Source organism: Gallinula chloropus (genome assembly GCF_964237585.1).
Source record: "Gallinula chloropus genome assembly, chromosome: 3".
NCBI lineage: Eukaryota > Metazoa > Chordata > Aves > Gruiformes > Rallidae > Gallinula > Gallinula chloropus.
Genome location: NC_140087.1, coordinates 35,409,499 through 35,424,021, shown reverse-complemented (window position 1 = coordinate 35,424,021; position 14,523 = coordinate 35,409,499). Strand labels below are relative to the sequence as shown.

Sequence of the window (14,523 nt, the reverse complement as noted above, 5' to 3'; positions counted from 1 at the left end):
ATTGAATTTGCGGTCCCCGCGCCGGGATTTGTGGACGGTAGCCCCATCTAGGGGCAGATCTGAATATTTCGGCTGCCTGGAGCCCGCCTAATGGGGGAAGGGAAGCTCTGGGAAATACCCACGGCCAGGCTGAGACACAGCTTGAGAACAGGAGCAAGCGCACCCAAAGACTGATGCCTTTTTTAGTAGAACGTGGTGGATGAGGCTGCTTGAAGTAGGGATTTGAAAAATCAAGATGAATTCTTAACTTGCTCATACAGCAGTGCTGTGGTCCCGTGGTGCGGGCAAAAGTGGCAAGCGTTGGCTTGAGGCCTGCCTTGCCAGTGCCGGCAAGGAGAACTGCAAGCTGCAGTTTGGGCTGTCAGCAAGGCCAGAGCAAGAAAGCAGAGCAAAATGTCTGCAAAAGGCCAGCCATTTCTGTGCAAAATGACAACGGGTATCTGCTGCTTTTCGCATATCTTCCCTAGCATTAATTATGAATTTTAGTTGTTACGCTTTAGCTGGGCTCGTGTAGGGGCCTCTGATGAGAAGAAACACAGGACCTGAGCTGTCACCCAGACTAGATAACCTCATCTCCTTTGAGAAAATGATTTTACAGATGAGGGCTGAGGGCACTGGCAGGACGATAGAGGAGAGCTTGCACCGGGGCCCTATAAATTGTGCCTGACAGAGAGAGAGATTTTTTGCTCTTTGGCCCTTAACTTTCATGAGCTGCTTTATTCCTGTAAAATGTGTTTGGTGGTTGTTTGGGGAGGATTTTTGCTGGTTTTTTCTTGCCTTTTTTATATAAATCTGCCTTATGTGAAAATTCATCTTTGAAGTTGAAAATATAAATAGTAAGTCAGTTAGAAGAGAAAATATTCTGTGATGTTATTGAAGTGACCTTGTTGCCTTTCTTTTCACTCCATGCTCTTTTTTTCCTGAAATAAAATTATTTGAACAAGATAACCTCTTTGTATCTTTACAGAAAATGTGACCTGCTCAGTCAGTTGCCTTTGCAGGGCTTTCTTAGCTTGGGGAGAGAGAAAAGAAAAACTGACTGCATATAAGACTCTAGAGCTAAGGTCAGCCATTCTGGATGACAAACTTAACAGAATTATGTTAGCCCTTCCCCCCACACACACACCATTCTGATCAAGTGATCCTGAGTAGAAGGAATAACCAGATTAGGGCTTCAACATGATGACTATTTGCATAAATGAGCCTGTATGTGCGACTGAAACGAACAGCCTAGCATTGGCAAAGCTCCAGAGACCCTAAATCAAAAACCAAAGAGAGAGAGAGACAGAGAGAGACAGAGACAAATACCGTATTCAAACACAAGATACTGGGACAAATATTTGCACAGTTGTGTCACTGTGGGATGTTTATCAGCTCTCCCACCCTAACAACTTTGCACAAGTTATGATGAAGCAAATACTTTACTAAACTTGAGAAAAAGACATTGTCTCAGTGCAGCACAGAATTCCTACGGCCTTTTGAAATAATAAGCATATTTTCCACATTAACACACTCAAAAAAATACCCTGTTGCATAGCAAAGCCAAAGCCCAAGCAAGGCTTCTTTCACCCGGTGTGTGTTAGTAATAAAACTTCTGAGCTCTGTTGCTGTTTTTGTATGTGCATGTGCTGTGTGGCAGCCCGTTTATGCATTTTCCACTGTGCTGGGGCTTACATCACTGTCGTATTAGTCTAAGCAGAATGGAGCAGATTGTTTATTTTGGTTTAGCTCCGCTTCAGGCTGTAACATCAGATGTAGCTCCTAGAGTGACAAATTCCAATTGCAGTGTCACAGATTAAACAAGGGTACAGAGGAGCCCTGCAAGCAGTTTTGTTTCTCATGAGAGGGAAAGGATACTGTGCTTGCTAAAGTTAGTTTATATGATCCCAACATAAACAAAATAAAATAGTCTTCTCCCATAGCATTCTTCTGTTTAAAAAGTACATTTATTACCCAGAACACTCTTCAGTTTGGGGTTGCAATCTTCCATTAGTTTGTTAGCTAGTTAGAGTTAGTCACCTTTTATTAATGATTGGTGGATCTCTGCATTACTTGTATGAAATATAGCAGGCTTTAGCTTTGTTTGCTCTACTGTAGGCTAATACCACAATCACAGAATCAAAGAATGGTTTATGTTGGAAGAAACCTCTGGAGGTCATCTTGTCCAGGCCTCTGCTCAAGGAAGATCACCTACACCAGGCTGCTCAGACCATTTCCAAGTGGCTTTGGAATATCTCCAAGGATGAAGTTTCTACAAATCCTCTGGGCAGCCTGTGCCAGTTCTTGGTCATCCTTGCAGTAATAAAAGTTTCTCTTTTGACAGAAGCTCCTGTGCTTCCATTTGTGCATATTGCCTCAGAGGTCCTCTCACTGGGGACCACTGAAAGGAGCCTGGATCTGTTGTCTTTGCAGTTTCCCTTCAGATATTTATACACTGATGAGATTCCCCCAAGGCTTCTTTTCTGCGGGCTGAACAGCCCCAGCTCTCTCAGCCTTCCCTCATATGCAAGATGCTCCTATCCCTTAATAATGTAATGGGCCTTTCCTAGAATCTCTGAGGTAACTCCATGCCTCTAGTACTGGAGAGCACAGAACTGGACCCAGCACTCTAGCTGTGTTACATCAGTGCTGAGTGGTAGGATCACCTCCTTTGACCTGATGGCTGCACTCCTAATGTAGCCCATAGTACTATTAGCTATCTCTGTGGCAAGAGCTTATTGCTGATTCATGTTCAATCAGTGTCCAGCTCCTTTTCTGCAAATCTGGTTTCCTGCTGGTTGGCTCCCATCATGTACTTGTGCCTGAGGTTATTCCTTACCAGATGCAGGACTTTGTGCTTCTGCCACTTAGATAAGTCTTTCTTGTTGCTCTTGACATTTATCAACAGATCCAGTTCTAGGCAGTCTTTGGCTTTCCTAACTGGGCCCCTGCATGTTTGGACAGTGTTTCCACATTGCTTCCAGGTTACCTGAGTCTGAGTCCACTTTCTGTATACTGCCATTTTGTGTCTGAGTTTTCCTAGGACCTCCATGTTCATCCATGCAGGCCTCCTGGCACTTTTTGCCAGACCTTTGGCATTAGAATGAACCACTCTTGAGGTTGAAGGATGTCATTCTTGAATATTAACCAGCTTTCTTGGGACCCTCTTCCCTCCAGGACCTGAACCCATGGGACTCTTCCAAAGAGATCTTTGAAGAGACCAAAGTCTGCTCCCTGAAGTCCAGGGTTGTAATCTTACTTCTTCCTCTCAGGACCCAGAAGTCCACCATTTCATGGGCGCTCCAGCCAAGGCAACCTTCAGACCTCACATCCCCAAAAAGCCTCTCATTATTTGCAAGCATGAGGTCCAGTAGAGCACCTCTCCTTTTTTGGGTAAAATGGCTAGGAATGAGCATCTCAAACTTTTCAGGTGGCCATTTCAGGACAAGTATTTTTGTAACAGACATCCTTTCATCTTTCTTTCAAGTCTGCACTGCTGTTACCTCTAACACCCAACTTTGAAGGGTTTGACTTCCTTAAGACTGTTTCATTGATTTTATTTTCTTTGCATGATAATTGAGGTGACATTTTTACCACAGTTTTCTGATTGTTCCGATTGTGACCCATTAGCTGGGAAATGCTGTGAGACAGTTGGGACTATCTGGTTTTCCACAAAACTTTGACCTCCCACCGGTATTACAGTTGACCAGTTTTACTGTCCTCAGCCTGTAGTCAGTTCTGATTAATGCAGAACTAAGCAAGATTAAAATTAGGCCCCATCCTCTGAGTACAGATAAGAATCTTGACAAGGTTGCTGAAGCTCTTCACCTTTCAAGGTACATAACAAATGTCTCCCATGCAATTCATGGCATGTGCAGGATGTTGAAGGTCGTGTGGGCACATGTGGCTTTTAAAGAGCTACAGCTTTCCCCCCTGCTTCCCAAGAGTGTGCATTTAAAGCATAACAAACCCCATCATCATCCAACTATTAGGTAAATTAAAGGTCTTATTTCATCATATAACATCTCAAATATTGAACATTAAAAGGTCAAAAGTTTCTTGGTAGTTAATTGAATGTAAAATTAAGATGTGAGTAATGCTAAGAAGAAATCCGTTGGCAATGTACAACATGCTGTGTTTATCATAAATGAATCTATACCTGCTTCCCCTGTGTTTCTAGAAACTGGAGCTTGTGCAGTAAACACAGAATGAGGAATCAGACTAACAGGGAAAATGTAATGTGGCATCACTTGCATGGGAGGGTCATCCTCTTGTATTGAATTAGATTTCTGGCCCCACGGGAACCCAGGGTGACCAAGCTGGCCTTGATTTCGAAACAATAGCTGAAGGTAGAACTAGAGAGATGTTGAAGGATGAATCTCAAGGACAGAAGAAGAAAAACAAAGTAGTAGTGAAGTAATTTTGGAGGAAAAGGAGTTCCTTCAGGGAGTGCTGTGTTTATTTAAAGGATGGAAGAACTAGCTGCTGAAAGCATTGTCTCTCGACAGGAGATGCAAGAAAATATCTTTTAAAAGAAAATAGCTGCAAATATATGAAAAAAAAACCAAACCAGCTAGCTATTCCTATTTTTAGATCTCTGGGATGTCTCTGTGATGTCGAAAAGGTAGTTAAAAAAAGCCAGAGAAAGGAGCAAAGACTGAAACTGTGTCGGGGAGGCACGCAAAGAAAATTCCTCATGCTTTTTTAATATCTATCTATATATATATTTAATTGTAGAGTTCATGATTATGTATTTAAGGTTGTCTTCTCTGCTACAAGTAGTCAATGCTAGGAAAATCAGAACACCTCAGCAGAGGTCAGGGATTTTTTTTCCTGCCGTCAGCTGACATGTCAAGGTGGTTTTTTTAGCTGTTATGTTCACAGAGTGCAGGACACAGATATTTCTACACTTCTGTCACTTCATGTTTAACTTTAAAAGGAATATGTGAAGCAGAATTGGAAGATATGTAAGCAGCTGACATGTCATATGCACTTGGAAATGTGTCCTGAATACTAACAGTGTTGCTTCTAATCCGATAAACTTCACCCCTTGTAACAAGGCTGTCTGCAGTGAGGCCAGCCCTCAAATCAAAAGGTCCTTTGCGCAAGGAGGCTTTGCCTGTGTGGGGACTATTTATAGACCCCACGCAGCTCCCGCCCGCAGCCGAGCACGAGCAGCGTGGTGACTCAGAGCGCCGGGAGGCCGCCGGGCCCCACAGGACAAGGAAATGTCAGTGACTTCTCACACTTCGCCAAAGCGAGCTGGGGTTCAAGGGCTGCACTGTTCTCCTGTTTGTGTTTAGAGACAGAAGGCAAACCCAGTGAATCGTGCACGGCTGAGCAGATCACCGTCAGGCTGGCTACTGCAAGAGAGAATGGGGAACATAATTGCTGTGTTATATAATTTGGAATGTGTGAGGCAGTTTTGTTAAGAATTGGCCTGAACCTTCTTCAGGGATCAGTCGTACTCACAGGGTTTGGTAGCTTCTGGACGAGCGTTGACTTGAATCCACACACCTTGGATCACTGAATATTCCTTGTATCCCTGGTTGATGCCATTTCAAGGGTTGTATTTGGTTTGGTTGTTTTGGATGCTGTTTTGTGGGTTTGGTTTCCTTTTTTTCCTTTTCTTTCCCAGTCTGTGCATTGCCAGGAGATTATGAAGTTTCCACAGGAGGAATGATGCAGAGTCATCTCCAGTACTTATGGGGCCGATGATGTAACTGCTAGGGATCTTGGCATAGTTAATAGCATGAGCATCCTAAAAATGGTGCCTTATGGCACTTTCACCTTTAAAATGGCTGATGAACTTCTGTTCTTTCTAATTCTGAATTCTGAATCACACCAGGCAGAGCATAGCTTTGAGATTCACTGGCCTTAACTGTTCCCCCAACTCCTGAATAAGTGGTATGAGCAAAATGCTGATTATATTATCTGGGGTAGAGGGGGAAAGGGGCTATTTTGACAAGCAAGGAAATTCTGGTAGATATTTTGTTGGTTAATTTTATTTCAGAATGGAAGTTTCTGTCTTCCTCTACTTAAAAATACAAAGACATCCAATGAAGGCTAAAGCAGAACATTTTCCAAATAAAATTAAGCAGATGTACAGGTGCAAACCTGTTTTCTGTATGCAGCTGCTGTGCAATTACTTTTTTTAGGTGTGATTTAAACACCTGGTCTGCACCTGTCAATTTAAGATATTATTATTTTTCACATTTAATTGCACCTTTGTCATTACTCAAAAAAGTGTAAGGCAAACTTTTGGACAGCTAAGATCAGTGACGTTTTAGCTATTGATGATGAAAACAGAATCAGACCAAGGAAAGAAGTGGCAAACCTCAACTTTTCTGTTAGTCATTTTGGTGATTTCCTTGCCAGTGTCCTGTGTAGTATTTCTTCCCTGTGATATTAGTTGCTCCTTCTGTAGCATCTTCAGAGCGGGAACACCAGATTTCTACCAGATTCAGTTACTGCTTTCATGCTAATAAAAGGTATGCTGTGCCCATCTGTATAGAAATGAGCGGGTCTGGGCACAAAACAGCACTCTGTCTCTTGAAGACAGCGTAAATCCTTTGCATGAACTTCTTTCAAAGACATGAAATGACATTGAAAGCAGGACATATGACTTCAGGCAACTTTGCACTCCTACTAGCCCTACTTGTTAACATAATTTGCACAGCTGCATTTTCTGTGTGACCTCCGTGTCTCATCACTGAATTTCAAGGCTCTCTTCATCACTACCAGAAAGGTTTCTGACTTCATGAGACTGGAATTTTACAGGAAAAAAAAATCATATATATGTTAGAAAAGAGATTAAGTAGAGTTATTTAAAAATTAAATATAAAACATAGAATCATATAATCACAGACAGGTTTGGGTTGGAAGGGAGCTCAAAGCCCATCTAGTTTCATCCCCTATTGGAGGGCAGGGACACCCTCCAACAGTCCAGCTTCCCAAAGCCCGATCCAACCTGGACTCGAACACTGCTGGGGAGGGGGCAGCCACAGCCTCTCTGGGCAACCTGTTCTAGTGTAATGATGTTATCCATGATGATTGCAAAACATCTCCTGGGTATTATTTCACATGATTTTGATTGGTTGCATTAAAATTTTGTTTTGCTTCTATCCCATTCTGTTGCCGTGTTCCTTTTACTACTCTTTTTTTTTCTTTTTCCTGCTACCTAGACTGTAATCCAGACCCTAGCTCATGTGCAGTGAATATGGTGTGTTGAGGGAATTATCAAAAGGAAGCTGAAAGCAGAGGAAAACATACCTTAGTAAATGTCTGTTAATATTTCTGAGTTTATTTGTCTTAGTTTCTCTCAGAAATTACTGGGATACATATCAAGGTTCTACCTATAACCTGTCTTGTCTCCCGAGGAGGGTTACTTCCTCTAAATGAGAAGGAGTGTAACAGAAGAATGAGTATAAATAGTGTCTCTGGAAGTGATCTGTGTGTTCTGGGGAAGCTGTAGATAAATATGAGAAATCAAAACTATTCATTAGTGCTGACAATTATGGCTTTTATATCTCCTCTGAGAAAGTACAGAGATTGCTTGCTGTGTCCTTCTCTGAGCAAATGCTCAGTGAGGACAAGATGGGGGTAAGATCAAAACGCCATACACCCTTTTCCTCCCCTCATGTCAGTCCAGTGCGAGGTGGGAAGTAAACTGCTTCATTGAAACGAGGGAAAGGTGGGCAAAAATTATCTGTTAACAGGGGTTCCCAAAATACATGCTCTTTCTTGCACACTCCTTTTCCGATACAGGTCTTCATGTAAGTTCTGTGACATTTATATGAATAGCTTCTTGCTAGTTCATTAACTAAAAATCTGGTCTGCATGAAGAACAGAGGAAATGGCCACCACATTTTTTTTCCTTCCAATATGTCTTTTTTCAGAAGTCAGTCCATGTTAGCATCACAAACAGCTTCCACAGGATTGTCGGAGATGATATGCTAAAAGAATGCTTTGCTTCCATTCCTACATTTTTAAGAGGGATCAATCTCACATGTACCTACTTGTTATAGTCTTTTACTATACTTTGTACATCATTTCGGTATCAAGGTCTGGAACTGAATGGTCCTAGAGAAATGCAGAGTTGTTCTCAAGTCCTCCTGTACAAAAAGCAGTAGATCACCTGAGTCCTACTACATACTGTAATTCCTTGAAAGGAGTGGCTCAAAGAGGACCAGCCAGCATCCAAGTAGGCAGTGCAAAACTAATGAAAAATGAAAATATATGATGAGATTAAAGCAGGAAGCACATAAAATTATTTGAAACCCCAGAATCTTCTTTTGAGGTTTGGTTAATCTCTCTAAATAGTTAGAATTTTTTTGAAAACCTTTTTTTTTTAATTAGCCCAATTACAAATTCAGAATTGAATTCCCAAATTTTGTAGTAACTTTTCTGGGTTTTACTATTTAGTTTGTGGATTGTTTGTTGTGTTTTGGTTTGTCTTGTTTTGTGGGTTTTTTTCTCTTTTTTTTTTAGGGGGTGTTTCTGTTTGCAAAGTTCATTCCATTTACTCTTCTATGTAGTGGATGTTGACATGGAGGAAAAAGGATGGAGGAGGCAAATAAAGAAATTTAAACGTCGCGCTGTGTGGACATTTAAATTCCATGCTTGTTCTTGTGACAAGGGCTGTAACAAGATTGGAAAAAACTCCCACAGTATGAATATCTTATGATAGTGGTGGTAAGCAGTATAGAAAAATGACAAAAATAAACCATTCTCCCTGCTAGTACAATTTTCTGGTGGACATTGCAAACTATTTTCTTAAGACTATTAAGGGGAACTAGCTGTTTTGTGCACTTACAATCTACCAAGTCAGAATGCATTCAATGAGACTTGCTAGCCCAAGGCTCATTCTTCTTCCCTTTAAGTGAAGGTGCTGATTTAGAAGGTGTTCTCAGATAACTGCAGCTTCATGTTTATGCTAAGGTATTTGCCTTCAGGAGGAAAGAGTAAAATATTATCTGTAAATTATAATGATAGTGAGGAGTTGAAAAAAGTGAGTTTCTGTGAAGAAATCTCTTTATTATAACAATAACTTCAGGGTGGTTTTGTTTATAAGATAATAATCGTATCTTTGGTTGAGAGTGAAGACTCGTTTAATGGGAAGCACCCTCAAGTTATTGTTTGGATGAATGTATAAACTGAATATTCATATTTGAAAAGAAAGATGAGGAAAAAGCATAAAACATAACGTAAAGGTGGTAAAAGATGATTCTCAAAGAGGAAATGCTTTTGATGTATCACTTCTATCTCCTTTTCCCCCTTTTCTACCTTACCTTGTTTTCCAGTCATCGTCTTTTCTTCTATACATGTTAAGAGACACAGCCTTAAAGTTCATGTAGCAGGGTGCATTTTCAAAGTTAGTTGGAAGGGAATAACTGAAATGTACACAGTGGGAACATGCTATATCCAACAGTTGTACTTCCCCCTGGAGTCCCAGGGAATGAAGAGGACAATGTGACTTCATCCCTTAAGATGATACCCATATTCTTCTCTTTCCAGGGATTTCATCACCCACGAGGATGTGAAAAGAGGTCATGATTCTCTCTGGTCTATTGCTTTGGGAAGCTTTTCTTCTCTGTAATTTACAGACAAGATAATTTTCATAGGCTATCTCAAGAAGTGTGGTTGTGGGGATGGAGTTTTGAGCCTAAAAATAAGGAAACAGAATAATTCTGTAAGCTTTGGTATTAAGAGCAGGGTCCCAGAATAAAGCTCTTCTACCATAAATCCGTACTATTAAACTCCCTTAGTTTTTAAAGCAAGATGGCTACATGCAGATGGCTGTTGGTGGTAGCACATGCTAACCCCTGGACTGTGCCCAGGAACTGTTTGGGACTTTGCTATTTGGCAAGCCTGAGACCATGCCAGGGCTTCTTCTAACAATTATCCACATAGACAGTTGCATTCCAGCAGCATAAGAACTTCTGCTGGTGATGTTAATTTTGCGAGCAAAGATGTAGGGAATAAGAATAAATAAGTTATAAATCCTTGGAATAAATCAAAAGGATCTTCAGTAACCAGAGGCCAGTAGGGTACAAAGGCTTTTTGACATTTTTTAATTTATTCATCTTTAATTACTGAAGAATCACGTGGTGCTGCTTTTGCAGGTGGAGTTAGCCATTCCTCCTCTCATTGTGCTATCCCATTATTCTCCCAATTTCATCAGTTACCTCACTGAGTTTTTTTCCTGAAAACCATGCTAGACTGATTTCTGACTGGATGTATCTACTCTGTCAGACAAAGTTGAGGATCTCAAGTGGTGAGAGTGAATGCAGGATCAGATGCTGGAGGCCAGCCATGCTGAGAGGGATTTGGGCGTCTTGGTCAACAGCAAGTTGAACATGAGCCAGCTGTGTGCCCAGGCAGCCAGAAGGGGCAACTGTGTCCTGGGGTGCATCAAGCTGCCAGCCAGTCCAGGGAGGTGACTGTCCTGCTCTACACTGTGCTGGTGTGGCCTCACCTCGAGTACTGTGTGCAGTTTTGGGTGCCACAGTACAAGAGGGACACAAAACTATTGGACAGTGTCCAGGGAAGGGTATCAAGGATGGTGAAGAGTCTGGAGGGGAAGTCTTACGAGGAGAGGCTGAAGTCTCTTGGTTTGTTCCGTCTGGAGAAGAGGAGGCTGAGGGGAGACCTCATCATGGTCAATGTCTTCCTGATGAGGCAAAGCAAAGGGACAGGCGCCAATCTCTCTTTGGTGGCCAGCGATAGAACCCAAGGGAACGGTATGAAGGTACAACAGGGGAGGTTTAGGTTGGATGTTAGGAAGAGGTTCTTTACTGAGAGGGTGGTTAGACACTGGAACAGGCTCCCCAGGGAAGTGGTCACAGTTCAAGAAGCATCTGGACAATGCACTCAGTCCCATGCTCTGATTTGTCTGGACCTGTGCAGAGTCAGGAGTTGGACTTGATGATCCTTACGGGTCGCTTCCAACTCAGGAGATTGTAGGGTTCTGTGATTCAAGTCAGAAGGTTGGGACCCTGCTCTTTGGGCAAAATGGAGTGTGTGGCTGTGTGGACTGCCTGCAGTCTGTAGTTTTGCCTGTGCTGCTGAAGGCTGGGAGCTGCCTCACAGGAGAGGAGAAATGTGTGTGAGCCACTTTATTTAAACCCAGGGTGAAAGAAACATTTGCCATTCTTCAGTGGCAAAAGCTGAGGGTACAAGTGATACAGGCTCTAAGATGCTATTGCATGCAAAAGAGCCAGTATGGAGAAATCAGGGCTTTATAACTCAACAAGCCACAAAGATTCTGAGTGAATGTCCTGGTTTTGGTCAGGATGGAGTTAACTTCATTTGTAGCAGCGGATGGAATGCTGTGTTTGAGAGTTAAAATGGGAGCAGTGCTGAGAACACCCTGATGTTGTTAATTGCTGTCAGACAGTCAAGGACTTTCTCAGCTCTTCATGACAAAGGAGGGGCGGAGCCAGGACAGGTGGCCCAACTGACCAAAGAGTATTCCACGCCAGTTACGTCCTGCCCAGGATATCGGGGGGGGGGGCTGACGGGAGGAAGGCCTGGGGTGGCTCCGGGACGCGCGGTTCTTGGGGGACGGTCGGGGTCTGGGACGGCTCTGGGTGGCACGGCCTGAGTTGTGTGGTTTGGTGAGAAACTGCATTGTGTATCAACAGCTTCATATATTTTTGCTCTGAAGTCCTGTTAGCATTGTTATATTGTATCTTTCTGTTATCTTAGTAAACTATCCTTATCCCAACCCACGGGCCTCTTAATTTCTTGGTTTTGGGGTTATTTGCCCCTTCCTTTTCCCTTCCCTCTCACCCTCCACCCCCCCACACCCCCCCCCCCCCCCCCCCTTCCCTTTTCCCTGCTCTTTTCCTTTAAGGAGCAGGCAGCTGCGTGGATCTCAGCTCTCAGCCGGGGTGAAACCACTACAGTGAACATTTAGGGGAGGCTGCTCTGCCATTCCTACTATGTTCCTGCTGATGATTATGGTCTTCTGGCATGCTACTAAGCACAATTGCATGCACATATAAAAACCAAAGATAAGCCCAATGTCAGGGCAGTCATATTGCTCCCAGGGGATCACTGGGAAGAATAGAGCAGATCGATACCCAGTTGTCCTTGAACTCTGAGGAACCACTTCCATGCAAAGTCCTCCATGCCCTGTGAAAGAAAAGACATTGCACTCTCATACTGTCCTGTTCATTGTTCTCATATTCCCACTGTCAGCTGGCATCAGGGTTTGGCTTAGGGAAGCTCATGAGCTGCTTCCTTTGTTCATGTTTGTCATCTTTTGCTTCCGTTACCAAGGTCCTTTTTTTCCTCTGGTGGAGCATTAATGAGATTTTCAAAGCACAGATGAAGGAAAAGGAGCAGGTTCTACTGATCTCCTTTCAAAGCATGACGGATTTACGAGACTGCTGTAGACAGCTTCTTTGATAGATTACAGGAAAGGTTTCTTCTCCAGCCTAATCACTGTCCATTCCTTGATATCACAAGTTTCAGCTGTTAGTGCCAAGGGTGGTTTTATTATTCCTGAACATGGAGGTCAGACAAGTCATGTCTGAGCAAGCAGGCATAGCACATAAGTAACGCCAGGTACTAATGTGAACATACCAGTAACATAGAGTCCTCAGGAGGCAGGTGCTATTGCCTGTCACACTGATCACAGAATCTTATAGGGAATAATATGTCACTTCTGTAGCATGAAAAAGCCCTTAACAACAGCGATAACAAGAGCACTGCTGAAAGGAGCCCTTGCCATCATGTGCACTAATTTTAAGTGTGCCTGTTCTTCCCTCTTAGAGTCTGGTTTATTGCTGTCAGGCTGTTCCTGGGTTCTGGCCTCTTGGTGCTGCTTTCCAACAGAAATAAGAAACATGAAAGCACATTTTAGAGGAAAACATGTAACATAGCAGAGGAGAAAGTAGGTCAGATTTCACTTGCCAATGCCCCTTTAAGTTAACAGCTGTGGGTCAGAATATATTTTTGTACAGAAGCACAGCCAGAAAATCTAAGTTCGCACAGCTATGTCTCATGCTGTTCATAACCTTCACTTTATGACCTTTGATGCATTGTGAGGCAAGTGATCAAAGACACAAAACCAGATGTTTTTTTCATTGTTTTAATGGATGTATTGTGCCAGTTTTTTGAGAATACTGTATTTATATTTGCGGGGGGTTTTAATTGTCACACGCTATGCAAAGATTTGTTTTCATCCCTTTGGAAGGGGAAAGCAGGGATGCACTTTTGTTGTGTTTAAAGGTCCATGAAAGATAGGCTGCAAAGTCATCCAGTGAGATTTCTTTTTTAGTACTTTATCATTGTTACTTTTCTCTTGTAAGGTCTTGATACCCATTCCAAATGTCTACCCTTGTCTAAATATTTATAGGCCTGCGCTGCTACTTACAGGTTGTCTGCAATTGCTAGGTCACCATTTCTATTTATCTGTAATAGCATATTACTCATTAAAAGGCTGGATTTGTTGCTGTGTGTCCTGGTTCTGACCAACCTAGAGTCAACCTCCCCAAGCAGCCAACACAGGTGAGCTGAATCAGCCTAGGCTGTTTCCACACCACCTGGCATCACTCCTCCATAAAAGGGGCTGCTTGAGATGGGGTACTTCTGGGTGCCTCCAGGGCAGTCTGAGTGGTGTTGAGTTGGTCCTCACTTCCTGCAGTACTCTGTCTGGTCCATAAGGTATTCAGTGTTATCACTGGGTGTGACTGAAATTTGCCATGGGCTGTTACTGTTCCCCTTTCACGGTGCTTTTGTCAGTAAACTGTCCTTATTCTACCCCATGGAGTCCCTGTCTCTTTCTCCTTCCTGAGCCAGCAGCATGTTGTGCTCAGCCTCTGCTTGGGGCTGAACCACCACACTGCTTTCCTCCAGCTGCCTCAGTTCTGAAACACAAATAATTGTGGAATTTTTCTATACTTCTATTTTACACAAACAGTAGCATCTTTATAATCGAATTTAGTAATCTAACTGGAAGTATTTGGAAGCATTTTCATGGTAAGGAAGCTGTGCGCTTAAGGCATCATAAAGAGGCTATCCTTTGAATAGTTTTGAATTAGACTGTATGTGATAGACAGGAAAACCAGCTGTGGCCATGTGATGCATGATTAATTTGGCTTATTTGGGCATTGCAATTTTGTTCTGCTACAACAGTAGAGTCAGAACCGATCGAGTACTACTTGAGGACAGCTTTTCTGTTAATTGCTTTGATTGTTTATGAAGTATGAGAGAGCCTTTAGTGCCTATGTCACCAAAGTTTATCTTTTGCGTAATTTTTTTTTTTTCCTCATTTTATTCAGCAATTCATCTTTTCTTGAATGGTACTTATTGATCTGACCTGTAAGTTAACAAAGATTCATTTTAGAATGGCATACAGATCCATTTATAAATGAAATGATTTTATGGTACTTACATAGAAAGCTTTTTGAAGTGCAGGAAGATTGCCAACATGAAAAAATGTATTAGAAATGCAGAAGTGTGTTATGATAAATATAGCACTCATAGGTGGGGTTAAAGGCTGTGATATAGCTGTGTGCATTCAGATTTATTTCC

At 42.4% G+C, this 14,523-nt stretch overlaps 1 protein-coding gene across 1 annotated transcript in view; it reads left to right on the top strand.

Moving 5' to 3' along the window:
- Nucleotides 1–14,523, top strand: part of PRKN (parkin RBR E3 ubiquitin protein ligase) — a gene marked incomplete at its 5' end in the record, with an annotated part of 579,674 nt that overhangs the window by 288,155 nt on the left and 276,996 nt on the right.